The sequence below is a fragment of the Bos javanicus genome, chromosome 2, assembly GCF_032452875.1.
Source record: "Bos javanicus breed banteng chromosome 2, ARS-OSU_banteng_1.0, whole genome shotgun sequence".
Lineage (NCBI taxonomy): Eukaryota > Metazoa > Chordata > Mammalia > Artiodactyla > Bovidae > Bos > Bos javanicus.
This window is the reverse complement of record NC_083869.1, coordinates 102,472,287-102,499,604: the sequence shown is the minus strand read 5'-3', so window position 1 is coordinate 102,499,604 and position 27,318 is coordinate 102,472,287. Positions and strand designations below refer to the sequence as shown.

Sequence of the window (27,318 nt, the reverse complement as noted above, 5' to 3'; positions counted from 1 at the left end):
AAAATAACAGTTTTAATTAAAAAATATATGTATATAACTTTGAAAATAATATTCTTTCTTATGTCTTTTTATAGAGGACAATTCTTGACCTTTAGAGTCAAAATGCCCTGGTGGTAGTTACTTAAGTTCTCTGTTATAGCAAACAGAAAGTTCATGTAGTTTAAATGAGATATTAATAGGTAAGATGTTTAGTATGTGTTGGGGACTGATCTAAGTATTTAAGTCTTTTATCCTCATGATGACTCTAATGCTGAGAACTGTTATCTTCTGCTCCATTTATAAACAAAGCATTGAGAGAGAAAACCATAATTAAAAAAAGAAACATGCACCCCAATGTTCATTGCAGCACTATTTAAAATAGCCAGGGCATGGAAACAACCTAAATGTCCATCAATAAAGGAATGGATAAAGAAGATGTGATATATATTTATAACAGAATATTGCTCAGCCATAAAAAGGAATGAAATTGGGTCATTTGCAGAGATGTGGATAGACCTAGAGATGACTATTCAGAGTGAAGTAAGTCAGAAAAAGAAATATTGCATATAAATGCATATATGTGAAATCTGAAAAAAAAAAACTGGTAGAGAGAATCTTATTTACAAAGCAGAAATAGAGACACAGATACAGACAGCCAACATATGGATACCAGTGGGGAAAGGGAAGGGGTGGGAGGAATTGAGAGATTGGGATTGACCTATATACACTATTGATACTATGTGTAAAAATAGATTATTAATATGAATGAGAACCCACTGTATAGTACAGGGAACTCTACTCAATGCTCTGTGGTGACCTAAAAGGAAATCCAAAAAAGAGGGGATACATAAAGTTGATTCACTTTGCTGCATAGCAGAAACTAATACAACATTGTAAAGCAACTATACTGCAATAAAGATTTAAAAGAAAAAATGAAATGATACAATAAAAAAATAAATGAGGCACTGGGAAGTTAAACAAGTCTCCAGAGAGAATAGAACAGTGAATGACAGAGCCAGAATCTGAACCTCACGTGGCCTGGTTCTTAAGCCAGGCTCTGAACGATAGGCCCTGCTGCCCATCTGAAACAATGAAAGCTACGAGACAGGGCCTGACATATTATGAGTGCTTAATACCTAATGGCTCTTAGTGCTACGCTAGAGGACAGAATATTTTCAATGCCTATCTTAAAGCAAACATCGTCATGGATTTGTTATGGCCGACTCTTGTTGTCTATGTTAAAAGTCTATTATTAAAATGGAGCTCAGTGACAATAATTCTGCAAAGTTGCATCTCATGTGCTCCCAGTACAAGAATTTGAAGAATTCCTCTTTGACCCTTGGGTAGAATTTAGAACACAAAACACACTGACTAGATTGTGAGTGCTTTAGTTACTCTCTCCTAAGAATGACTTCTTTTAGTTCGTCTCCCACATTACAGATTAAGGAAGAAGCCATATGCTTTGGAAACCAGATCAGCAGATGGCTTGTTTGGCGACCTATTGCATAAATTGAAGAAACGAAGAAAAGTTTTCCTGCCTGGAAAACATGTTCTGCCACTGGCACCCAAGTACCTACCTTCTGCTTACAGAGGGATGCCGGGAGTTTGTCAGGAGGGCATCCAACATACTTAAGACAGTTTTATATAAGTGAAAGAGGAGTGGGAAAGCAGAGATAGTACTTGTGAAATGGAAAATTAGGTAAGTCTTCCTTTCTGTGAAACATGACACCACCCTGAAACCCAGCAGGGCTTCCTGTGTGATGATCACAGCCAGAAACAGTGGCAGAATGAGAAGCACGTTCATATTAACTGTCCCATTTAACTTCCATAATCTGGTGTGTCATAGATTACTTCTAGAGAACAAATGAGTGCTAACAAGTGCTGGTATTATTTAAACAGAAAAGGAGAAATCCATATATTAAAATCAAAATGAAAGGAAAATCTAAAAAGTTGAAAAAATATATAACAAATAAATTTCAGGTGGTAATTGGCATGCCTTGGTGAAGAGCAAGTCCTTCAGATAACTCAAATATTTTTGTGTCTAAGACCAAGAGGAGGGAAAGTCTATCACATTTTAATAATATCTATTAATTTGGTTCTACTTCATAAATTCTTTAAAGAGGAGAGACTTGATTTTAAGTTGAAATGATCTGACATGGTCTTAGGTAGGCTAGTAGCTCATATTTAAATTAATGATGCTGTTTTAGAAGTCCCAGACCTAGTGTCTTAAATATGCTAACACATTAATTACCTGGAGGATAGAAGACGTATGTCAGTGATAACAGCCTAATAGACAAGGTTGTTTTTATCAGAGATTGATAGAGATTTTGTCATGTGCAGGAATTATCACAACAGCCTTCACTTTGGTGCCTCAGCATCTTCTCTCATCTCTTTCTAAACAAATCTCCACACAATAATGAGTTTTAAGAAATCTAAATCTGATCATGTCACTCCCTGCCTATCCTTTGATGAATTCCCATTTGTCCTATGGTTTACATAATCTTCCTTCTGTTTAATTTTTATATCACTTGCCCCCTTGTATCTCCCACCTCCCAGAGTTAGCTTCTCTCTGATGGAATGTTCTTTTCTCCAAGCACCTCCTTTTCCTTATTAAGTTACTTTCTAATTCTAGTCCAGCCTCCTGTGACCTCTCAACTAAGTCTAGAACCTCTTATTATAGGCCTCCACAGTAGCTATACCTCTCTCCTATAGTGTGTTCAACTGCCTGTCTTCCCCATTAGACTATATATTGCCAAGGATGAACGCTGAATATTGTGCTCAATAAGAAGTTTACTGACTGAATGGAGTTTGTAGCTTAAGGAATAGGAGAGTGAAGGAGGGGTAATAAGGTAGGGAGGGGGCTTCAGTATGAGCAGAGGCACAGAGGTCTGGAGCACATGGCAAGCCTTTGAGCTTGTGACACTTGGTAACCCTTAGTTGTGTTAAGAGAGGGAAGAGGACAAAAGGGCTGATCTTACAGGACTCATTCTACTCTGATTTTCTGCATGTGGCACATCTTTTTACAACTCTCAGAGGAAAAAGTCCAGTTTCTGGTTGCAAACTGAACAATGATTTGGACACACAAAGAGACATGAAGGCAATGCTCTTCATTTAGAAAAAAGATTCTGGGATTCAATATGAAAACTTTCAGTAAGCACAGACCAATGACATGCACTTGATGGATATTCAATAACTGAGCTATTGTTGCCTAGAGAGGATGCGGCAAACTCTAAGAATCTCTCCACCACTATTATCTTTTCAAGCATACCCTCCTCCACGAGAGCATTTAAGTCTGAAGGCTATTACCTTCAATCACAAAATCTGCACCACAGAGCAGCATCTGCCAGGAATTATAAAGGTCCTTATTACACTAATGTTGAGTCACTGGATAGGGAACCACAAAATCTAAGGTTAGATATGAAAAATGTAGGTTCTACCTTACAACAAGTATGTTTTGGTTTGGGGACACTATACATTTCTTCATAGTGGAGTTATGTTAACAAAAAGCCATTTCACAGAGCTGAATTATCCTTCTTTGCACATTTGTAATGGGATTTAGTTCTTAGTCAAACAAGGATCAGGTTAGAGCCATTCCTTATTAATCAGATTTTTTTGAGGATTTGATCTTTCTGGTCACTGGCATCATTCACATGAGTGAGCCACAAATAGTTTAATTATTTTCTATTCACCACGTGGCACTGACACTGGCAACAGGAGGGGAAGTCGATTTTGATGCTGCAGAACCTGCCTAACGTATCACTGTGATATTTACTTTTCTTTTTCCAAATCTGCAGGGAAATAAATTTATGGATCACTTAACCTTTTGCCCAAGGAACAAATCCAAGTAAGTTCTGAATTAATATTGCTCTGAGGATACAAAGTGAGTTCTGGTTTTCAAAGCAAGGCTGAGGGTTAAGGCCATAGTCGAGGTGATAAGAGGCAGAACTGCCTGTCCTCACCTGAATTAAATGATTGCTCTAGTCCTAAGAACATTTGCATAGACATCTAATAGAATGCTTTTTCTTTTGCTTTGCTTTGTTCAGCTTATATGAAGTAACAAACTGCCTACTACTTGGAATCAGAGTTTCCCAAGGCCAGAAAAATGATAGTCACCTATGTCCCATTGGAGAGGCACAGATACTGAAGCTCCTTTCTCACCTGGAGACTCTTGACCTGGCCTCACTTATAAAATCTGGCTATACTCAACATCAGAGAGTATGGCGAATGCATCTTTTGTAGATGGTTCTGATTTCTACATTACATTCCAAAGCTTGCCAAATATGCTGTAAATGTGAGGTTCCAGCTTCCTATTCAAATAATAAAATCTCCTGGGCATTCTGAAAATATTTTACTCAAAATGAAAAATGTTGGCAGAGAAGAGGCAACCATCTTTGGGAATTATGCCTCCCTGTATCTCACACTCTGTGCATGAAGAACTTGCCCACATGAAAAGGCATCACTGCTCTTTCATACTTGGAGTAACTTTTCCAAAACAAAAGTACCCCTTGATTTTGCTGTTACCAAAGATCTTATTTGATGCAGGAACTGTTGAAAATTTAGCTTTGGTATCCATTTTCTTAATAGTAACTGGGAATTTAAAACTATTTAGAAATGACACCTGCTTTGTGACTTCCTTTGAACCATCTCCTGAACACACAGTATTCTTTAAACCATGTGGTAATCAATACCTTGAAGGGTACTGCTTTTTAGAATTGTTGTCACTAAGCATAGCAATTTTCTTGAAAAAAAAGAAAAGTGCCATTTTGCTTTCCCTTGCAAAGAAAAAAAGGGGTTTAACACAGTAGTACCAAGAATTCCCTTAGGATCCGGAGGAAGTGCATAGTGATAATCCATCCCAGAGGATGCAGTGGCAAACAGGGACCCTTTACCCCTTATTTACTAAAACTGCCTTTTATAAACTTTCCTCTGGAGAGTAAGAACCAATTATATTAATGTAGATGTGGAAGTGATAACTGATTTCACATCATGGAAAACATCCACTGAAAATGCTGATGGAAACAGTAGTGATCACATTCAACTGCTGTGGCCTGAACGTATAGTGGTGTTTATCATGTCCATTCTGTGATTTCAAGTCACAACTGCCATGAAAAAAATGTTTTGGGGATCCTGAGAGCCTCCTAGTCATCTCAAATTGAAAGATGTGCTCTGTTTTAATTTCCTTATAAGCTGATTTCTCTCTATATTAGAAATAAATTAAACAATGTATATGCCAGTAAATTATCTCTGGAAATGGACTCTAATAGGGCTTTTACTTTTTTTATTAAAAAATAAAATAGAAGAACCTTGGGTCCCATTCTGTTGCTTGTTTTCTGCATATTAAAACTCTCATTATTAACAGTTCTTGAACAATAAAGCAGGAGCAATCACACAGGACTACATAAAATGCATTTCAGTAGGGTTCAATAGAACCATTTTGGAAAATTGTTTTAGCCATTTTCTTAGAGATTGCCAGTAACTGGAAATGCTTTTCAAACACTAACATTTTCCAAAGCCTAAAATTTCACGTGATACTTACTGGGTAAAAAGATCTTTCGTTTCTATCCCATGAGCGCCAATAACAGAATCGGTGCTATTTTAAATATTGTCACTATAGGTCTCAGACTTAAGGGTCTGTCTCGTTTAAGGCAAAGTGTTGCTTAAATTTTGTTGGATAATGACACATATCTAGCCTTGTTCACCATCATTTTACCACTTTGCTCTATCCTTGCCTTCCACTTTGCTGACAAAATATTTACTAAATTGACCACTCTTTTATTTAGTCCTTCATTTAACAATAATAGTTTGTTATGGGTCAGACACTGTATTTGGATCTGGAAATGCAGTGTTTATAAGATCAGTCTCTGCTCTTGTAAAATTCAGGGTCCAAACCATTCATACCTTGTCTCCTGGCTGCCTGGGCTCTCCTGAGCTATACACATGGTTGAGGCAATTTGAAAGTTCTTTCTGAAAGGTCCCCAGAAACGGAAGGGTATTGAAGGGTAATTCTTTTCTATCTTTGGTATGAATCCTCTGAAAATGCTTAAACCATGACAGAGGAAGGATAAGCCCACCTGGCAAGCCAAATTACCATAATCAATCCTGATGATCAATGTTATTGCACTCAGATATCCCTTAACAGAATTGGGGTAGAATAGGAAAAAGAGTACGTCAAGGCTGTATCTTGTCACCCTGCTTATTTAACTTGTATGCAGAGTACATCATGAGAAATGCTGGGCTGGATGAAGCACAAGCTTGAATCAATATTGCAGGGAGAAATTTCAATAACCTCAGATATGCAGATGACACCACCCTTATGGCAGAAAGTGAAGAGGAACTTAAGAGCCTCTTGATGAAAGTGAAAGAGGAGAGTGAAAAAGTTGGCTTAAAGCTCAATATTCAGAAAACGAAGATCATGGCATCCGGTCCCATCACTTCATGGCAAATAGATGGGGAAACAATGGAAACAGTGGCAGACTTTGTTTTAGGGGGCTCCAAAATCACTGCAGATAGTGATTGCAGCCATGAAATTAAAAGACGCTTACTCCTTGAAGGAAAGTTATGACCAACCTAGATAGCATATTAAAAAGCAGAGACATTACTTTGCCAACAAAGGTCCGTCTTAGTCAAGGCTATGGTTTTTCCAGTAGTCATGTATGGATGTGAGAATTGGACTATAAGGAAGGTTGAGTGCCGAAGAATTGATGCGTTTAAACTGTGGTGCTGGAGAAGACTTTTGAGAGTCCTCTGGACTGCAAGGAGATCCAATCAGTCCATCCTAAAGGAGATCAGTCTTGAGTGTTCATTGGAGGGACTGATGTTGAAGCTGAAGCTCCAGTGCTGTGGCTACCTGATGCGAAGAACTGACTTGTTGGAAAAGACTCTGATGCTGGGAAGGATTGAAGGCGTGAGGAGAAGGGGACGGCAAAGAGTGAGATGGTTGGATGGCATCACCAACTCAAAGGACATGAGTTTGAGTAAACTCCAGGAGTTGGTGATGGACAGGGAGGCCTGGCATGCTGCAGTCCATGGGGTCTCAAAGAGTTGGACACGACTGAATGAACTGAACTGAGACAAAGGGATTGAAAACCACTAGATCCATCCTAGGTTTCTTCTGGAACTGATCTAGAAGGACCTTTCCTCATCTCTGTGTTTAGTTCTAATAAGCTTGGGGAAAATCTGATGGGCCTCAGATTTCTCAGCCTCTATATAGGACACCAAAACCAGTTCTGGGGTGAATCTGAAGTCACAAGGATAGTGTTAGGATGGAGCAACTCTCACAAGGGAACTCTGTTCAGATATTCGACTCTGGGAGTGGCCCTTAGGAGTACATAGGAAGAATATGGGCCTAGGAATCACACTGCCTGAAGGTTCTTAACAGCTCTGACACTTACAAATTTTGCAACTTAGTTCTCAAATTTCCCCTTCTGTAAGACTGGAGAAAGCAATGCATTAAGGTTGGAGATTAAATATCTCAAATTTCCCCTTCTCTAAGATTGGAGAAAGTAATTCATTAAAGTGGGAGATTAAATATCTCACAAATAAATATATGTATCTCAGGATATCCAATTAATACCCTCTCTATCTTTTTTCCTTTCTGTATTACTTTGCCTGACTGTAGAGCTGGTTGCATAGGAAATTACTCAGAACTATCACATCAGATACTTGGAAAACACACAGAAGCAGATTTTGATGCAGTAATGTACACAAAGCAATGTATCCATTTTCAAAGGAAATGCACCATTTGCAAGGATGATTCACAAGTGGCTATCTGGTGTCAGTCTAACCCAGAGTTCAGCAACCTGCGGCAGGTAAGCCAGACGGTGGTGTGATGAGCCAAGGTGCTGGGCATGTTGCCATTCCCCAGGTGGAAAAAACTCCAGACTCACTGCCAATCTGAGCCTGGCAGAATGAGTCATGAGTTTCTCTAACTGCTGCTGCTCCTTCTATTACACAACTGTCCTTAGAGAGCAAGGAAAAACCTGACCGAGTGAAAGCAGACACTTGTTTCCTGGACCTGAGACTGAGGGCACAGTATCCTTGGAACTTGTTTAACCATTCTCATGGGCTGGGAAGATCCCTGAAGGAGGGCATGGCAACCCACTCCAGTATTCTTGCCTGGAATCCCATGGACAGAGAAGCCTGGTGGACTACAGTCGGGTTGCAAAAATTTGGACATGAATGAGCATACATGCATTGCGGTAGATAATGACGAGAAGCACCCCTCCCCACCTTTTTTTTTTTTTTTTTTTTACTGCTTCAAACCAATAAGGAAGCATTTAACTCCAATGGCTATTGGCAGTCTTCTCAAAAGAGATGAATTCAATAGAATAGAAATAACTACAGAGCAGAGATACAGGAATGAATTAAGTGGCACCACTGATGATACTATTAAGACAATGCCCTCTGCCTCCTATCACTCTTCCGAATGTACAAACCAATGTACTTTCTCACTATATAAGTCAGTTTGGTTTGAAGTTCTTGCTATTTGAAGTCAAATTATCCCTAACCGACTTGTCTGTTATACTAGTTTCTTATTGCTGCTATCACCATTATCACAACATAATGACTTAAAACATAGCAATTCATTACAACTGTAGAGACCAGAAGTCTGCAATGGGTCAGAAGAGTTACAAGCCTTTTAGAGACTAGGGGAGAATCCACTTTCTTCCTTTATTGGCTACTACAGGCTGCCTGCCAGCTTCACTGGTAGCTCAGCTGGTAAAGAATCTGCCTGTAATGCAGGAGACCCCCATTCGATTCCTGCGTTGGGAAGTTCCCCTGGAGAAAGGATAGGCTACCCATTCCAGTTTTCTTGGCTTCCCTGGTGGCTCAAACAGTGAAAAATCTGCCTGCAATGTTGGAGACCGGGGTTCCATGCCTGGGTTGGGAAGATCCCCTGGATGAGGACATGCAAACCCATTCCAGTATTCTTGCTTGAGGAATCCCCATGGACAGAGGAGCCCAGTGGGCTAGTCCATGGGGTCACACACACACACAGGCTGCCTGCACTCCTTGGGCTATGGCTTCTTGCTACTTTTATCTTTACTTTTGTCATAACATCTTTTTTTTCTGTCTCTGATCCTCCTGCCTCCTCTTACCAGGACATCTGTGTTATATTGGGTCCATTGGATATATCCATGATAATCCATCTCAACATTTCTAATTTAATCACATCTTCAAAGTCCCATTTATGCTATAAGGTACCCTCAGATTCCAGTGATTAGAACTATTTTTTTGTGTGCTATTTTTGTGCTTTTAACGCTATTTTTTATGAAAGTGTTAGTCGCTCAGTCGTGTCCAACTCTTTGAGACCCCATGGACTGTAGCCTGCCAGGCTCCTCTGTCCATGGGATTTCCTAGGCAAGAATATTGTCAGATCAGATCAGATCAGATCAGTCACTCAGTCATGTCTGACTCTTTGCGACCCCATGAATCGCAGCACGCCAGGCCTCCCTGTCCATCACCAACTCCCGGAGTTCACTGAGACTCACGTCCATCGAGTCAGTGATGCCATCCAGCCATCTCATCCTCTGTCATCCCCTTCTCCTCTTGCCTGTTGCCATTCCCTTCTCTAGGGGATCTTCTCATCCCAGGCATAGAAACCTTGGTCTCCTGCATTGCAGGCAGATTCTTTACTGTCTGAGCTATCTTTTGGGGGGCCATTATTCTGCTTGCCACGTGCACTTAACACAGCCACATGGCTCCATTCCTAAGGGGGGATCTGTGTGGTTTGCTACCAGTAAACACTATTAATATCAAATTTTACATTTTAAAAACATTTCTGGACTCCCCTGGTGGTCTAGTAGTCAAGAATCTGCCTACCAATGTGAGGGACATGGTTTCAGTCCCTGGTCCAGGAAGATTCCACATGCTGTGAGGCAACTAAGCCTATGTGCCACAATTAGTGAAGTCCACACACCGTAGAGTCTGTGCTCCAGAACAAGAGAAACCACCACAGTGAGAAGCCTGTGCACTGCAATTAGAGAACAGTCGCTTTCTCCACAGCTACAGAAAGTCCACACACAGCCATGAAGACCCACACAGTCAAAACATGAACAAAATGTTAAATAAAGTACTTTAAAAAATGTTAAAAGATTGCCATTCATGTCCTATGATCATTGATGGAACCCCCACATGCTAGCCATCTTGCTCACAAAGGTGAATTTGTCTGGCGGAGAACAGACACATGTATATGTTTGGGTGAGTCCCTTGGCTGCTCACCCAAAACTATCACAACACTGTTACTCGGCCATAGCCCAATATAAAACAGAACATTTGAAAAAAGAAAGATGAATCTGTCTTTGTTCCTCTTCAAAATGGGAAGACAGAGAAGGAGTCAGGAGATGTTTTTAGAGAATATTCAGTACTGTAGGCGAAGCTGTGTAAACAGAGAAGGAACATCACTCTCATTGCTGGGTTAAGCTTGGTTTGGTTTTAAGGCCTTTTTAATTGCAGATATGGAAGATACTCTCACTAGTATACTAGATAAGATTACAACAAGAAAAAAACTGTGTTAAACTAATAAGTTTCCAATTTTTTTTTTATTATCTTTAACTTTTTTTTTTTTTAATTTCCACAGGTCTGGTTTCCTTAGGTCAAACACAGTTTGAGGAGAAGATTAAGATGTTTGAGAAGTATGGTCTGGATAAATTTGCACAATATATTTACAAGCTAATTCATTTCATAATCTATTTTTTGGAAACAATGTTTGCTAAGTTACTAAGTTACCAGGAAGTACATTGCATTCCAGAGGTAATTCAAAGTTGATTAAGAAATCATAGTCTCTTATGTTCTAGTTATAGATAGGACAGCTACACAAATAACTAAAATACATTTAATACACCTTAGAATAATGCCAAGTCACTAGGGAAGCCATTTAAAGCTTCTTTTAAAAGTTAGTTGAGGTCTAGACAACCTAGCAAGTGCTAGAGAAAGGGAGTGAGCTGAGGCTGCTGTCCCTCCTCTAAATCTTTAACACCCAAGGGGCTAAGATGTCAGTTCTACAACCAATTAAAGGGAAAATGCCCTGTTCTAACATGTTCTTGAAGACCCATATTTACACTAACATGCTAACATGTTTATCTTGAGGGCATTTTGCTATTAAAATCAGATCTTAGAATATAGTGCATCTTTGTGCAACACACTATGAATGCAGGTGACATGCAGCCATCACCTAACAGGATTTTGAGTCATGCAGAGCTCATCTCCGGGTACCAGGAAGGACATACACCAAAAATAAAAGAGAAGGGAACAGCTAGCTACCCACTCCTGTATTCTGGCCTGAAGAATTCCATGGACTATACAGTCATGGGGTTGCAAAGAGTCAGACATGACTGACTTAAAAATATTGATTGTGGGAGTCCCTCGTAGCTCAGTTGGTAAAGAATCTGCGTGCAATGCAGGAGACCTGGGTTCTATTTCTGGGTTAGGAAGATCCCCAGGAGAAGGAAATGGCAATCCACTCCAGTATTCTTACCTCAGAAATCCCATGGACAGAAGAGCCTGGTAGGCTACAGCCTATGGGGTCCCAAGAGTCAGACATGACTTGTTGACTAAAACTAACAAGAACCACACATTGAACTAAATGATTTTGTTTGTGGTGCTTTATTTAATTGAACGAGGTGTGCATCTACTTCAAGGTAACTGGTGCAGAAATCAAATGTTCTATTTCACATAATGATTAGCTGAGTAAATAACTCTAGTGTCGCTCTAGTGTTTGGGATCCCTGATTATTCAACACATTTGCTTTCGGGGTTGCAGGTGCAGGCTGCCTCTCCAGAGTTTCGTATATTTTGAGAAGTTTATAGTTTCTGACTTTCTTCTTGTCCCCCTTCTATTTTAGGAAAAGAGTTTATGATGCCAAGTGTTTTAGAAGAGAGAGTTTGTCAGGCAAAAGGAGCTAGGGGAATAAGCTGGTCAGTGGTTGAAATGTGGGCGTATTTTTATTTCTGCTAAATACTCAGGTTAATGTTCTCATGGTGATAGACTCTAGAATTTCTGGTCCTGTTTAATATCATCAGATATATTTCATGGTAAGGATTGATTTCAACGTCTATCAGATTTTGGATAAATGTGCTTACTTGGGAATTTTATCTGAAGAAAGTCATTCTGGATATTTTTAGAGTCATTCCAGATTCCCTCCCTGGCATATTGCCACCAAGCAGATGCTTTGGGATGTTCACTTAAGACAATTAGTGTAGAGGCAGTATTTATCAGTTGCCCTTGAAATAAAAACCAACTGCTAAAGCGTGCAGTTCCAGGTAGAATCTTGCAAGCTGGCCTCCGTCTTTCTCTAGCTACTGTTCCTTACAGACTTAGCATGCTTCTGTTGCCACTTTGTCCTGCTTCATTCCAATTTTGCCTGTTTTTGGCTGTCACTTAACCAACCAACTCAAGAATGAAAATCATCTTTGTTTTCCTTGCCTACATATTCCTGGAATATGGTCAGTTTTGTGTATGTAGTGGATGCTCAAAGTATTATTGCTAAGTGAAGGAACAATTTCACATTCTTTCAATTATAACTAGGATTGATGGAACTATTGTTATGAGAAAGTGAAATCAAAACTTCTATTTCATTTATCATTGGCAGGAGATTAAAAAAAAAAAGGTACAGCAAAAATCAATGACTTTCTCCACCTCTGCCTCTTCACAAAAGAAGGCCCCTCGCATCAAATTTTCACTCCCATCAGCAAAGTAATCTGTCTGTCTCTCTCTGTCTTCCTCTTTCTGAATGACCTAGCAGAACTTTTGAATTAAAAAGTAAGGGTCACTGTTCTAGTGAGGCAGGGGCTTTACTCTGAGATTTCTCTATTCTTTCTTCTACATAATGATTAGTAAGTTGAGGCACTGCAAGTCACAGACTGCCTTCAGAATAATACAAAATATTTACATTTTTAAAATTAATAAATTTATTGACTTTTATCCCATACAAATATACTAGGTTTGATATTGTTCTAAGAGGATGAGCTGCAATATAAGGTTTAACCTTATAATGTGTGGCTCTTATATTGGCTGTCATTACTTTATAGCCATGTCTCATGTAATCAATAGTATCATGAAAGGAAATGTAATTCAATATTTTTGCAATGGCATGTAGTACCTCCATATACTCTTCATAATATCTATTGGTGGTTAAGAAAGTGTCATTTAATTAAAGACATTGTAAAATTGTTCAAATAAATTCTTCATATTATTATTCTGAAAACTTTTTTTTCTGAAGCATCATTTCTTTTTATTAAAAAAGTACTAGTTTGGAGGTATATTAACCTCACCAGGATTTCAAAAATAAGAAAAAAATATAGTTTTACTACATTCTTTGATATACTCTGATTTTCTCATAGACATGGGATTACTTAAAATATTTATTATGATTTTCCTTCCTTCCTGAGTTTTGCTTTGTCATCTTGAGCATCAGCAAATGTAGGTAGTAGCATTTCCTGGCACATATATTTGAATATTTCAACTCAAATAAAACTTTTATTTCTAATCTTAAAAAACAGCAAGATGGGTAACACAATATCATGGCATTTACTGGGGGTAAGTGATACCAAAGGAAGGGCTGAAATTTTCTACTATAGGTTGGCAAAAATTCCAATTCTTTAACTTCTTTTGTCTAGGAATTATGACATTATAAAACACTGTAAGTAGGTGAATGACACATTCCTTTGCCTTAAATTGTAAACTTCTTGGGACCAAGCCTGTGAAATCCTTGTAGTCTCTCTAGATGTGTGAATAGAGAAAGGATTTATGGACAAGGCTTGACATCCACCATCACTTCCTCAACAAAAAATTGGCTTTTGCCTATTCAAACAATTCCCAGGGATATGTTTCAAATGATGCTGAAAAGAAAAGTTACTTGCTTTTTGCTCCTTTTCCTTCAAGCTCTTGTGATACTCTTGGTTATATGCAATTTGATTTTTTTTGTTTGCTTGCTTTAGGAAAGAAAGTCTGATTTTGTTTAATTTTTAAACAAAAGATAGAGATAAGTTACACTGTTATGGTGCCTCAAGGAAAGTTGAAATTACTATTTGTCACATTTGGCCTTGGAAATAAAATGGTATAAACAGCCTATAGTACATTCAGCTTCTAGCATAGAGGTAAAGCATACAACAGCATGGAATTTAGGTCTCTAATGAGTTTTGTATATATATTTCTTATAAATGTATTTAAAATATAAATTTAATATATATTTTACATATACATAAAGCTACCTTCAAACCTAGTATATGAAGAATCACTAATATCTAATTGCTGTATGACTATTCAACATGGTATGTCAACTGTATTCAAAATAGGGAATGTCTAACAGAAGAAACCTACAAGGCTCAGATGTATCTCAATGTTAAGAGAAGACAAGGGAAAGTCAAGTAATAAACTATATACAAGATATGCACACATACACATATCTGAATCTTCTACTCTTTGCAGGAAAATAAATTCACATAGCCAATGATATGGATTATAATGTTTTCAGGTTTAGCTACCTTTACAGATATACAGGCTCTAGCATACAGCCTGGCCCAGAAAAACAAGTGTTAATGCACAACTTGTGCTTCTTCAACAACTAATTGGATGTTATTACATAGGAACAATGGATTTTCCATATAGACAACTTAGAGTGACTTCACTGAAGAATAGCTTTAGAGTTTTCCTGCATTTTGAAGCCTTCAGACATAGTGAATTATCCTTGTAACAGTATACCTTAGACTGTGAATTTGACAAGTCAAGAAAATGTTATTTCAAAACTATGCTGAAGATATGGGATTGATGAAGAGCATTCTCGTGAGATACTCATGTAACTAAAGGGAAGGTTTAGTATGCTTATAGAAACCCAAAGCTATGATCAAAACAATCTTGAGATTCCTGTCATTAGAAGGAACAATTCTTTCTGTCCACCAAATCCTCACAGAAGCTTTCAAAGTTTTTCACCAAATGCTCACATCATTCTGCCCTCCAAGATACAGGTCAGAAAATGTAGAAAAAGGTGCCCATATTGAGAGAAGGAGACTCTTCATGGGAAGAGATGGAAATTGACAGAAGTAAAATATTTAGAATAAGTATCTAGTAACAAGATTTTCTGAAAAAAATAATTGAAGCTCCTTGACACTGCCAGATTACCATCAGAAGACAACATCATATGGAATAAGTAGCAGGTAAAAAGGGGCATGAGAAATTTGGGAGTGTATTTGTATAGAACAGCAGTACTATTTTGTCTATACAATAATATAAAACAAGGTACATTGGGAATAAAGGTATTATTTTATTGATGTGCCTCAAGGTTTAGTCCACATTCCCTGAAGAGTCTTTGAGTTCAAATTTGCAATAGCGCAGAAACCTTCTCTGCTTTTGGCTGTTTACTAAAAGAGAATCATAAATATATATATATTTTTAAAAAAGCCATTAATCTAGTAGGCTAATTAGAATCATTTAAGTTTGATGTAGAGTTTCTTTAATTCCATGGAACTATTCTCTCAGCCCATACTAAACAGTATAAAGTTGCCAGTTCACGTAAAGGGTAACGAAAGTAAGCTTATAGAAAACAACCCAGCAAGTGCAGCTAACTCTGAGCTTGTTTGCCTTGTGATAATAAATGTGATGTTTACTGGCCACATGAATTGTTTAAGCAAGCTTTCAACTTTCTACTCTTGAATTCTTTTTGTGTTTTTAAAAATTATTTTTACCTAACTCAATCTATTCTATACAACAGTATTAATATATCCCAGGTTAAATTTCCTCATCTGGCCTTTTAAGGCAAGAATTTTATCTCTGCCAACTTTCCAACCTTGTCTCCCACTGATTCCCCACAGAAACCTTCCTCTCTGGATACCCCAACCATTGGAAAGATGCAATGGCAATAAGAGACCTTGATCTGCCTTACCATCTCTGTTTATTTGGGCTTAAAAATTTAAAGCTTTAAATCTAAAGAGAGTCTTTACAGTAGACTCAAGGAGATCCAACCAGTCCATTCTAAAGGAGATCAGCCCTGGGTGATCTTTGGAAGGAATGATGCTAAAGCTGAGACTCCAGTATTTGGCCACCTCATGCGAAGAGTTGACTCATTGGAAAAGACTCTGATGCTGGGAGGGATTGGGGGCAGGAGGAGAAGGGGACGACAGAGGATGAGATGGCTGGATGGCATCACTGACTCGATGGACGTGGGTCTGGGTGAACTCCGGGAGTTGGTGATGGACAGAGAGGCCTGGCATGCTGCGATTCATGGGGTCGCAAAGAGTCGGACACGACTGAGTGACTGATCTGATCTGATCTGGAATATAACATGCTAGGAAGGACAATTTGAGGGAGCATTTACACTAACAAATGTGCTTTTCTGAACTGCATTGAGCCATTTAGTTGCTCTATATAACTTAAGTTACAGCAAATGACAGGAGCTGAGAAACTATCATTTAATGCCATTACTTATCTTCTTGTGTGTTCATCATTTTCCCCAATTTCTAATTATCCCCTTCCAATGACTGGAAACTCACTGAAGCACCAATCAAACCAAGCTTTGGTTGATTTTATGGTAACTCAAACATACTCAATGTTAAATGATACAATACACAAAATGTAACACCTTTTCATTAAATTCTAAATTCCCCTGAGTCAACTATTGGTATTTTCACTTATGGATCTTTATGTTTACTTGCTCACTTGTGCTCTCACTATGCCATATATGCATGTACACACAGATATATATATATATACTAAATTTATACATATATATTCACACACCTATATATTGATATAAGCTATGTATCACATATGTGTGCTTAGTCAGCCACAATATAGAGCAGATCTGTTATAGATGTGTGTGTCTGTGTGTCTGTGCTAGAGATCTGTTCACTAGGTAGACATGCATTAGAGATTTTATTAAATATTTTTTATATATTTTATTATATAATAAAATCTCCAGCACATATTTATATTGGGCTTCTCTGGTGGCTCAGCTGTAAAGAATCTGCCTGCAATGCAGAAGACACAGGAGACATGAGTTCAATCCTTGGCTCGGGAAGATCCCCTGGAGGAGGGAATGGCAACCCATTCCAGTATTCTTGCCTGGAGAATCCCATGGACAGAGGAGCTTGGCAGGCTACAGTCCATAGAGTCACAAAGAGTCAGACATGACTGAAGTGACTTAGCACGCAGGGATGCAGGCACGCATGCATAGGTTGTTTTTCTCTGAGGAAATGTTTAAACATTTCTGATCTAGGTAATACTTTGAAAAAGTAGGGCATAGCTAAACTGTCACTTGAAGGAAAAGCCTTTTTGTAGAAACTATATACCTACTATCTGACCATAGTCCCAATTGCAATAATCCACAAGAAACACAGAGTGATGGTCTCTTAAAGTTATCTGACAAATGTTCTGATGACTAGACATTCACATTTTTCCTAGGTATTCATTTATAGAATTCTTTTTTATTTTCAGTTGTATGGACAAATTTATTGGTGCTTTATCAAAGCTACTTATAATTTGATAATAAAATGCATCAGACTGTCACTTTTAGAAAGAAACAGACCTTGAAGAGAGTTAAAAGCTAGTTTTATATGACAGAATAATAAAGATGTCATCTATCCCTACCATCTTGTTTTTGAATGTCATTTTTCACAGCAGGGAAAATTAATATATTTCAAAAGATATAAAGTATAGGAAATGGGCATCAGTCACCTTCAGATTTTTTAATGAAATACTGTGACAAAATATGATTTTAATCAACTTCAGGGAATTTTTTTCATTTACTCACTTCTTAACACTACTCCATATTACATAAGGAATACTTCTGAAGCATGCATTGTCTTCTATTTAAAATTCCTAAGGTTACATTTCATATGCCTTATTTAATTTTGCTATTCACTTCATTGGTAGTGGTGCTTATGCTTTCAGCGGTTAGATTACATTTGGGTGGCAACTTCCAATCAGTCAAAATGGCAGTCATGCACTGAAGGCTGTGGGTAGTGGGAGAATTTGGCCTTGACTATCTTACCAAGTGGCAGTTCTCTAAGTCATTTAAGAGGAAAAGAAAAACAGTCATGAAGAGTTTAAGTAAGTCCTGATATTCAAGTTCAAATTCATATTTGCTCTTCAAACTCACTATATCCAAAATAATAAACTTTGAACTCTAAACTTTAAACTTTAAATGGACTAATAAACTTCTACAAACTTAGGCTTCCTCTTATGTTTCCAATCTCTTGTTGGAAGCAGGACCATCCCCTTCTGTCACTCAGGCTTGAAACCTTACTTAGACTCTCTCTCCTTTATCTTCTAGCATCCACATTCCTCAATCCCTAGAATGGTTCCTTTAGAATGTATCTATCATTCTTTTTTTTTAAAAGAAATCTTATTTATACATTTATTTCTTTTTGAACTGTTGTGATATCTTTCTAATAGCTTCTGCGGCCTATATCTCATTCCATAAGACATACTGACATCACAGTAATCTTCCTAAAGTTGTAAATTTGAATCTTCCTAAAGTTGTAACTTTTATCTGAGCTCATAAACCATACATAGCTCACTTCTGCCCAGAGGAAAATAATATGATAAATACACTTGTCAGTCATGCAAGTCATCCCATAATCATCAGTGGTCTACCCTCCAACCTTATTTGTCATTAATCCTTACTCCAAAATGTCCCTCCAACTCCCTTTAGCTGAGTTGACCTTCTGGTTATTCTTAAAGTATACTCTGTACTTTCAGTCTTAATCTGAATGCCATTCTCATCTTACCAGAGTATCATCCATTTCTAAAGCCCTTTTCAAATTCTGTCTCCTGTGTGATGCTTTTAGTAAACTCACAATCATCCAAACATGTAACCATGTAGATTTACCTAAACACTGTAAAGATGAAAAAATATACTAAGAAGATACAACATTGATGTATACCCTCAAGAATTTGTCTAGTTGGAAAATAATATAAAAACAAAGAGTAGCATCAAATAACATCAATATAACATAAATAGAATGTCATTCTTACTATAACAGAAGTATAAAAAAGTACTATGGGAACACAAAGGAATGGATTTCTCTTCATTAAAGAGTCAGGGAATACTTCATAGAATGAGCACAAATTGAGTTTTCACCAGTAGAACAAAGAAAGTACATTTCATATGGAGGAAACAGTCTTCAAAAGCAGTAAGTGGTTAACCTATTCACAAATATTTATTGAGAATCCACTATATTTCAGAATCAATTATATATCAGTATAATTACTGAGGATTCTACAGTATGAAGGATGGAGAGGAACAGAAAGAATTAAAAGACATGTTTTAGTAGAATGAAAAGATAATAATTACTATTTAGTTGTTAGAGAATATGAAGATGGAAATTTCCCCTAAAACTTTTGGGTTTCCTGAATGAAAAGGAAGATGAGCCCATAAACTGAACTAGAGAATACTAGAGAAGGAGTACATCTAGGTCATTTTTCAAGCTGTTAAGTTTTAATTACAAATGGGTAAGATGTTCACATGGGGAATGGAAATGTGGGTCCACAGGTTCATCAACATTAAAATAATATTTGAAGGCAAGGGAGTGGGAGTGGATTTTATTTTATTATTTTTTTTAGTTGGAAACAGGAGTATTTTAATAGAATTTTCAGGTAATTGTGGATATTCTTCTTTGATACCATATAAAACTTGACAAGAGGTAGAAGATGTACATTGAGAGTCGATGAGATGTCTCAGAGACTAAGAGAAAAGATTCCTTAAAGATATAGGAAGAGGTCACCAGCCTTAGTGAAGCATAGTTATGTAAATTATTGGGTTCAACCATTATAAGGCCCTTTTAATTTGGTCTTTGGAAACACAGTCATAAAGGAATAGCAGAGGCAGACTGCAGTGAATGAGAGCCGTAAATGAGAATGGAGGGGGCTGGTGAGGTAGTAAGATATTTCTAGCTCAAGGAGCTCTAGAACTAAAAAGAAAGAGAAATACGTTCAGGAAAAGAGGTTATTTCTGATGGAGAAAGAAATGGGCAAAATGATAAGTAGAAGAAAGCAGTAAGGGAAAAGTAACTAAAGATATGGGGGAAAGAGAAGAAATGATGGATCGGATTCTGGAGAAGGAGGGAATGACAGTACAAATTAAAAAAAAAAAAAAAAACAGGAAAAGAATAACCAGGTGGAGACTAAAACCCATGTGGAGACTAAGCAACGTGCTACTAAAAAACAAAACAAACTATGGGTCAATTATGAAATCAAAGAAGAAATCAGAAAATACCCCAAAACAAATGAAAATGGAAATACAACATTCCAGTTCTAAGAAGGAAGTTTATAGCAATATATGTCTTTCTCAATAAAAAAGAAAAATCTCAAACAACCCGCCAAAAAAATAAAAAGAAAAATCAAAAGTCACCAGAAGGAAGGAAACAATAAAGATCAGAGGAAATAAATAGAACAGATAAAAACAATAGAAAATATCAACTGAAAGCTGTTTCTTTGAAAAGATAAACAAAATTGATAACTCTTTAGTCAGGCTTACCAAGAAGAGAGAGAGAGAACCCAAATAAACAAAAGAAGAGAAAGAGGAGAAACCACAATACCACAGAGATTCAAAAATAAATAAATACTATGAATAGTTATATGTCAACAAATTAGAAGAAATGGACACAATTCTAGAAACATACCGCCTGCCAAGATGGAGTCAAGAAGAAACAATTTGAATACATTGATTACCAGAGTAAAACTGAATTTATAATTTAAAAAATCTCCCAGCGAATAAGTCCAGAAGTAGATAGCTTTACAGAGGAATTCTACCAAATACATAAAGAACTAATCTCTTAAACTATACCCAAAAATGCAACAGAAGGGAACACTCCAAAATTCATTCTTCAGGATCCCTATTAGGCTTCCCAGGTGGCCCAGTGGTAAGAATCCGCCTGCAATGCCAGAGCCACAGGAGACATTGGTTTGATACCTGAGTCCGGAAGATCCCCTGGAGGAGGGTATGCCAACCCACTCCAGTATTCCTGCCTGGAGAATCCCATGGACAGAGTAACCTGGTGGGCTACAGTCCACTGGGTTGCAAAGAGTTGGACAGGACCGAAGTGACTTGGCATGCACACATGCACACACAGGTCACTATTACCCTGATACCAAAACCAGACAAAGAATTTAAAAGATAGAAAAATAAAATTATAGATCAATACCTTTTCTGAATATAGATGTAAAAGTCCTCAACAAGATATTTGGAAACTGAATACAATAATAAGAAAAAGGTCATACACTGTGATCAAATTGGATTTATTCTAGGGTCACAAGGATGATTCAACATTCAAAACAATATGATACACCACATTAGCAAAAGACAGGATAAAAATTACATGATCATCTCAATAGACAAAGAAAACACATTTGACAAAACTGAACATCCATTCATAAAAAAAACTTTCATCAAAGTAGATATAAGAAGAACATATCTCAACATTATAAAAACTATTTACAAGAAACCCATGGCCAACATAATAGTCAACACTGAAATGCTGAAAGGCTTTCTGCTAAATGCAGAAACAAAACAAAGGTGCCCACTCTTGCCACTTCTATTTGATGTAATGTGAGAAGTCCTAGTCATGGCAATCAGGCAAGAAGTGAAAGATTTTCAAATTGAGAAGGGGAGAAGTAAGAATGTCACTATTTGCAGATATAATAATCTATATAGAGAGCCCTAAATTCCCCACACAAAGCCATTAGAGGTAATCAATGAATTCAACAAGGTTACAGGATACAATATCAATTTTCACAATTCTGTTGTTTCTATACACTAATAATGAAACATGAGAAACAGAAAGTTAAAAAAAAAATCCTGTTCACAATCACATAAAAACTACAGAGGAATAAACTTAACCAAGGAGCTGAAAGGCCTAGACTCTGAAAATTATAAAATATTCGATGAAGGAAATTTAAGATGATACAAAGAAATGGAAAAATGTCTCATGCTCTTGAAGTAGAAGAAAATTGTTAAAATGGTCATACTACCCAAAGCAATCTACAGATTTAACACAACCGCTCTCAAGATATCAAAGACATTTTCACAGAACTAGAACAAATAATCCTAAAGTATATAAGGGGCCATCAGTTCAGTTCAGTTCAGTTCAGTTGCTCACTCGTGTCCGACTCTTTGTGACCCCATGAAACACAGCATGCCAGGCCTCCCTGTCCATCACCATCTCCCAGAGTTCACTCAAACTCACGTCCATGAGTCAGTGATGCCATCCAGCCATCTCATCCTCTGTCCTCCCCTTCTCCTCCTGCCCCCAATCTGTCCCAGCATCAGAGTCTTTTCCAATGAGTCAACTCTTCCCATGAGGTGGCCAAAGTATTGGAGTTTCAGCTTTAGCATCATTCCTTCCAAAGAACACCCAGGGCTGATCTTTAGAATGGACTGGTTGGATCTCCTTGCAGTCCAAGGGACTCTCAAGAGTCTTCTCCAACACCACAGTTCAAAAGCATCAATTCTTCGGTGCTCAGCTTTCTTCACAGTCCAACTCTCACATCCATACATGACCAATGGAAAAACCATAGCCTTGACTAGACAGAACTTTGTTGGCAAAGTAATATCTCTGCTTTTCAATATGTTATCTAGGTTGGTCATAACTTTTCTTCCAAGGAGTAAACGTCTTTTAATTTCATGGCTGCAATCACAATCTGCAGTGATTTTGGAGCCCCAAAAATAAAGTCTGACACTGTTTCCACTGTTTCCCCGTCTATTTCCCATGAAGTGATGGCACCAGATGCCATGATCTTTGTTTTCTGAATGTTGAGCTTTAAGCCAACTTTTTCACTCTCCTCTTTCACTTTCATCAAGAGGCTCTTTAGTTCCTCTTCACTTTCTGCCATAAGGGTGGTGTCATTTGCATATCTGAGGGTACTGATATTTCTCCCGGCAATCTTGATTCCAGCTTGTGCTTCTTCCAGCCCAGCGTTTCTCATGATTTACTCTGCATAAGTTAAATAAGCAGGGTGACAATATACAGCCTTGACATACTCCTTTTCCTATTTGGAACCTGTCTGTTGTTCCATGTCCAGTTCTAACTGTTGCTTCCTGACCTGCATACAAATTTCTCAAGAGGCAGGTCAGGTGGTCTGGTATGCCCGTCTCTTTTAGAATTTTCCACATAGAAGAACCCAAAAACAATCTTGAGAAAAAAGAACAAAGCTGAAGGTATTACCATCCCCAGACTTCCAACTATACTACAATCTACAGTAATCAAAACAGCATGGTACACACCGATCAATGGAATGGAATAGAGAGCCCACAAATAAACTCATGCACCTATAGTTAATCTATGACAAAGGGGGCAAGAATATACAATGGAGAAAAGACAATCTCTTCAATAAGTGGTGCTGGAAAAACTGGATAGTCATATGTAAACCAATGAGATGATAACATTCTCTTACACCATATATAAAAATAAATTCAAAATGGTTTAAAATCTAAATTTAAGGCCTGAAAATGTAAGATTCCTGGAAGAGAGTATGTGCAGAATACTCTTAGACATAAATCATATCAATATTTTTAATCTATTTCCTAAGGCTTCCCTGATAGCTCAGCTGGTAAAGTATTCACCTGCAATGCAGGAGACCCTGGTTCAATTCTTGGGTCAGGAAGATCCACTGGAGAAGAGACAAGCTACCCACTCCAGAATCTTTGGGCTTCCCTGGTGGCTCATATGGTAAAGAATCTGTCTGCAATGGTGGGAGACCTGAGTTTGATTCCTCGGTTGGGAATATCCCATGGAGAAGGGAATAGCTACCCACTCTAGTATTCTGACCTGGAAAATTAAATGGACAGAGGAACCTGGCGGGCTACAGTCCCTGGGGTCGCAAAGAGTTGGACACATCCGAGCAACTTTCATTTTCACTTTCGAGGTAAAAGAACTAAAAGCAAAAATAAACAAATGAGATCTAATTAAATTTAAAACCTCTTCACAGTAAAAGAAACCACTGACAAAACAACAACAAAAAAAGACAATATACGGACTCAGAGAAAATATTTGCAAATGATATGATTGGCAAGTATCTCATAGAAGTCAATATCAACAAACAACTCAATTGAAAAAAAATGGGCAGAAGACCTGAATAGACATTTTTCCAAAGAATACATACAGATGGTTTCTAGGTACATGAAAAGATGCTCAACATCACTAACTGTTAGAGAAATACAACGAAAAATCCCAAGGTGATACTACCTTATGCTTGTCAGAATTGCTATTATCAAAAAGTATCAACAAAGGTTGGAGAGGACATGGAGAAAAGGGAACCCTCATGTACTGTTGGTGGGAATGAAAATTCATGCAGTCACTATGAAAAATGGTATGGAGTTTCCTTAAAAAAAAAAGAAAAAAAACTAGAAATAGAACTACCACATGATTCAGCAATTCCACTCCTAGAGATATATCCAGAAATAAACGAAAACACTAATTTAAAAAGATACATGTACCTCAGTGTTCATAGCAGACTATTTACAACAGCCAAGATGTGTAAACAACCCAGTGATCATCAATAGACAATTGGATTCAGAAGATATGGATATGCAATGACTTTTACTCAGTCATAAAAGAGATGAAATACTGCCAAATGCAGCAATATGAATTGACCTAGAGTGTAATATGCTGAGTTAAATAAGTCAGACAGAGTAGGTCAAATCATGTCTGACTCTTTGCAACCCCACAGACTGTAGCTTGGCAGGCTCCTTTGTCCATGGGATTTCCCAAGCAAGAATACTGGAGTGGGTAGCCATTTCCTTCTCCAAGGGATCTTCCCAACCCAGTGATTGAACCTGCATCTCCTGCATTGCAAGGCAGATTCTTGACCGTCTGAGTCACAAGGCAAGCCTGATATCACTTACAAATGGAATCTAAAAAATAATACAAATGAATGAATATGCAAAGCAGAAACAGGCTCCTAGATACATAAAACAAAGTTGAAGTTGTGGTTACCAAAGGGAAGTGGGTATGGAACTAACAAATACAAACTACTAGATGTAAAACAGATAAGCAACAAGGATATACTGTACAGTACTCAGAATTATACCCATTATCTGTAATAACCTGTAAAGGAATCTAATCTGCAAAAATATTGAATCATTTTGCTGTATGCCTGAAACAATATTGTAAGTCAAATATATGTCAATTGAAAAGAAGTAAATCTTGATGGAAGGAGTGGTTTAGGAAAGCAGGAGGAAGATAAAGATAAATGGTAATTAATTTTAGAGATAGGAATATGTAAAATTGGAGGAGTTCAATGGTTCCAATTTTGTGCATGTGTATGATTAGTTCCTATACATGGACATCACCAGATGGTCAACACCGAAATCAGATTGATTATATTCTTTGCAGCCAAAGATGGAGAAGCTCTATACAGTCAGCAAAAACAAGACCAGGAGCTGACTGTGGCTCAGACCATGAACTCCTTATTGCCAAATTCAGACTGAAATCGAAGAAAGTAGGGAAAACCACTAGACCATTCAGGTATGACCTAAATCAAATCCCTTATGATTATACAGTGGAAGTGAGAAATAGATTTAAGGGCCTAGATCTGATAGATAGAGTGCCTGATGAACTATGGAATGAGGTTAGTGACATTGTACAGGAGACAGGGATCAAGACCATTCCCATAGAAAAGAAATGCAGAAAAGCAAAGTGGCTGTCTGGGGAGGCTTTACAAATAGCTGTGAAAAGAAGAGAAGTGAAAAGCAAAGGAGAAAAGGAAAGATATAAACATCTGAATGCAGAGTTCCAAAGAATAGCAAGAAGAGATAAGAAAGCCTTCTTCAGTGATCAATGCAAAGAAATAGAGGAAAACAACAAAATGGGAAATACTAGGGATCTCTTCAAGAAAATCAGAGATACCAAAGGAACATTTCATGCAAAGATGGGCTCGATAAAGGACAGAAATGGTATGGACCTAACAGAAGCAGATGATATTAAGAAGAGAATACACAGAAGAACTGTACAAAAAAGATCTTCACAACCCAGATAATCACGATGGTGTGATCACGGACCTAGAGCCAGACATCCTGAAATGTGAAATCAAGTGGGCCTTAGAAAGCATCACTACGAACAAAACTAGTGGAGGTGATGGAATTCCAGTGGAGCTATTTCAAAGCCCAAAAGATGATGCTGTGAAAGTGCTGCACTCAATATGCCAGCAAATATGGAAAACTCAGCAGTGGCCACAGGACTGGAAAAGGTCAGTTTTCATTCCAATCCCAAAGAAAGGCAATGCCAAAGAATGCTCAAACTACTGCACAATTGCACTCATCTCACACGCTAGTAAAGTAATGCTCAAAATTCTCCAAGCCAGGCTTCACCAATATGTGAACAATGAATTTCCTGGTGTTCAAGCTGGTTTTAGAAAAGGCAGAGGAACCAGAGATCAAATTGCCAACATCTGCTGGATCATGGAAAAAGCAAGAGAGTTCCAGAAAAACATCTATTTCTGCTTTATTTACTATGCCAAAGCCTTTGACTGTGTGGATCACAATAAACTGTGGAAAATTCTTCAAGAGATGGGAATACCAGAACACCTGATCTGCCTCTTGAGAAATTTGTATGCAAGTCAGGAAGAAACAGTTAGAACTGGACATGGAACAACAGACTGGTTCCAAATAGGAAAAGGAGTAAATCAAGGCTGTATATTGTCACCCTGTTTATTTAACTTATATGCAGAGTACATCATGAGAAACGCTGGACTGGAAGAAACACAAGCTGGAATCAAGATTGCTGGGAGAAATATCAATCACCTCAGATATGCAGATGACACCACCCTTATGGCAGAAAGTGAAGAGGAACTCAAAAGCCTCTTGATGAAAGTGAAAGTGGAGAGTGAAAATGTTGGCTTAAAGCTCAACATTCAGAAACGAAGATCATGGCATCCGGTCCCATCACTTCATGGGAAATGGATGGGGAAACAGTGGAAACAGTGTCAGACTTTCTTTTTCTGGGCTCCAAAATCACTACAGATGGTGACTGCGGCCATGAAATTAAAAGACGCTTACTCCTTGGAAGGAAAGTTATGACCAACCTAGATAGCATATTGAAAAGCAGAGACATTACTTTGCCAACAAAGGTTCGTCTAGTCAAGGCTATGGTTTTTCCTGTGGTCATGTATGGATGTGAGAGTTGGACTGTGAAGAAGCCTGAGCGCTGAAGAATTGATGCTTTTGAATTGTGGTGTTGGAGAAGACTCTTGAGAGTCCCTTGGACTGCAAGGAGATCCAACCAGTCCATTGTGAAAGAGATCAGCCCTGGGATTTCTTTGGAAGTAATGATGCTGAAGCTGAAACTCCAGTACTTTGGCCACCTCATGTGAAGAGTTGACTCATTGGGAAAGACTCTGATGCTGGGAGGG

The 27,318-nt window shown here is 37.9% G+C and overlaps 1 protein-coding gene and 1 long non-coding RNA gene across 3 annotated transcripts in view; one reads left to right on the top strand and one right to left on the bottom strand.

The window, feature by feature from the left end:
* The window catches only part of SPAG16 (sperm associated antigen 16), a 1,095,180-nt gene that overhangs the window by 32,070 nt on the left and 1,035,792 nt on the right, over nucleotides 1-27,318 (bottom strand). The window lies entirely within an intron of this gene.
* LOC133228520 (uncharacterized) lies at nucleotides 1,159-8,156 on the top strand. Its single transcript, XR_009730239.1, has 3 exons — nucleotides 1,159-1,678; nucleotides 3,774-3,823; nucleotides 7,598-8,156. It is a non-coding gene; the product is annotated as an uncharacterized LOC133228520 (long non-coding RNA).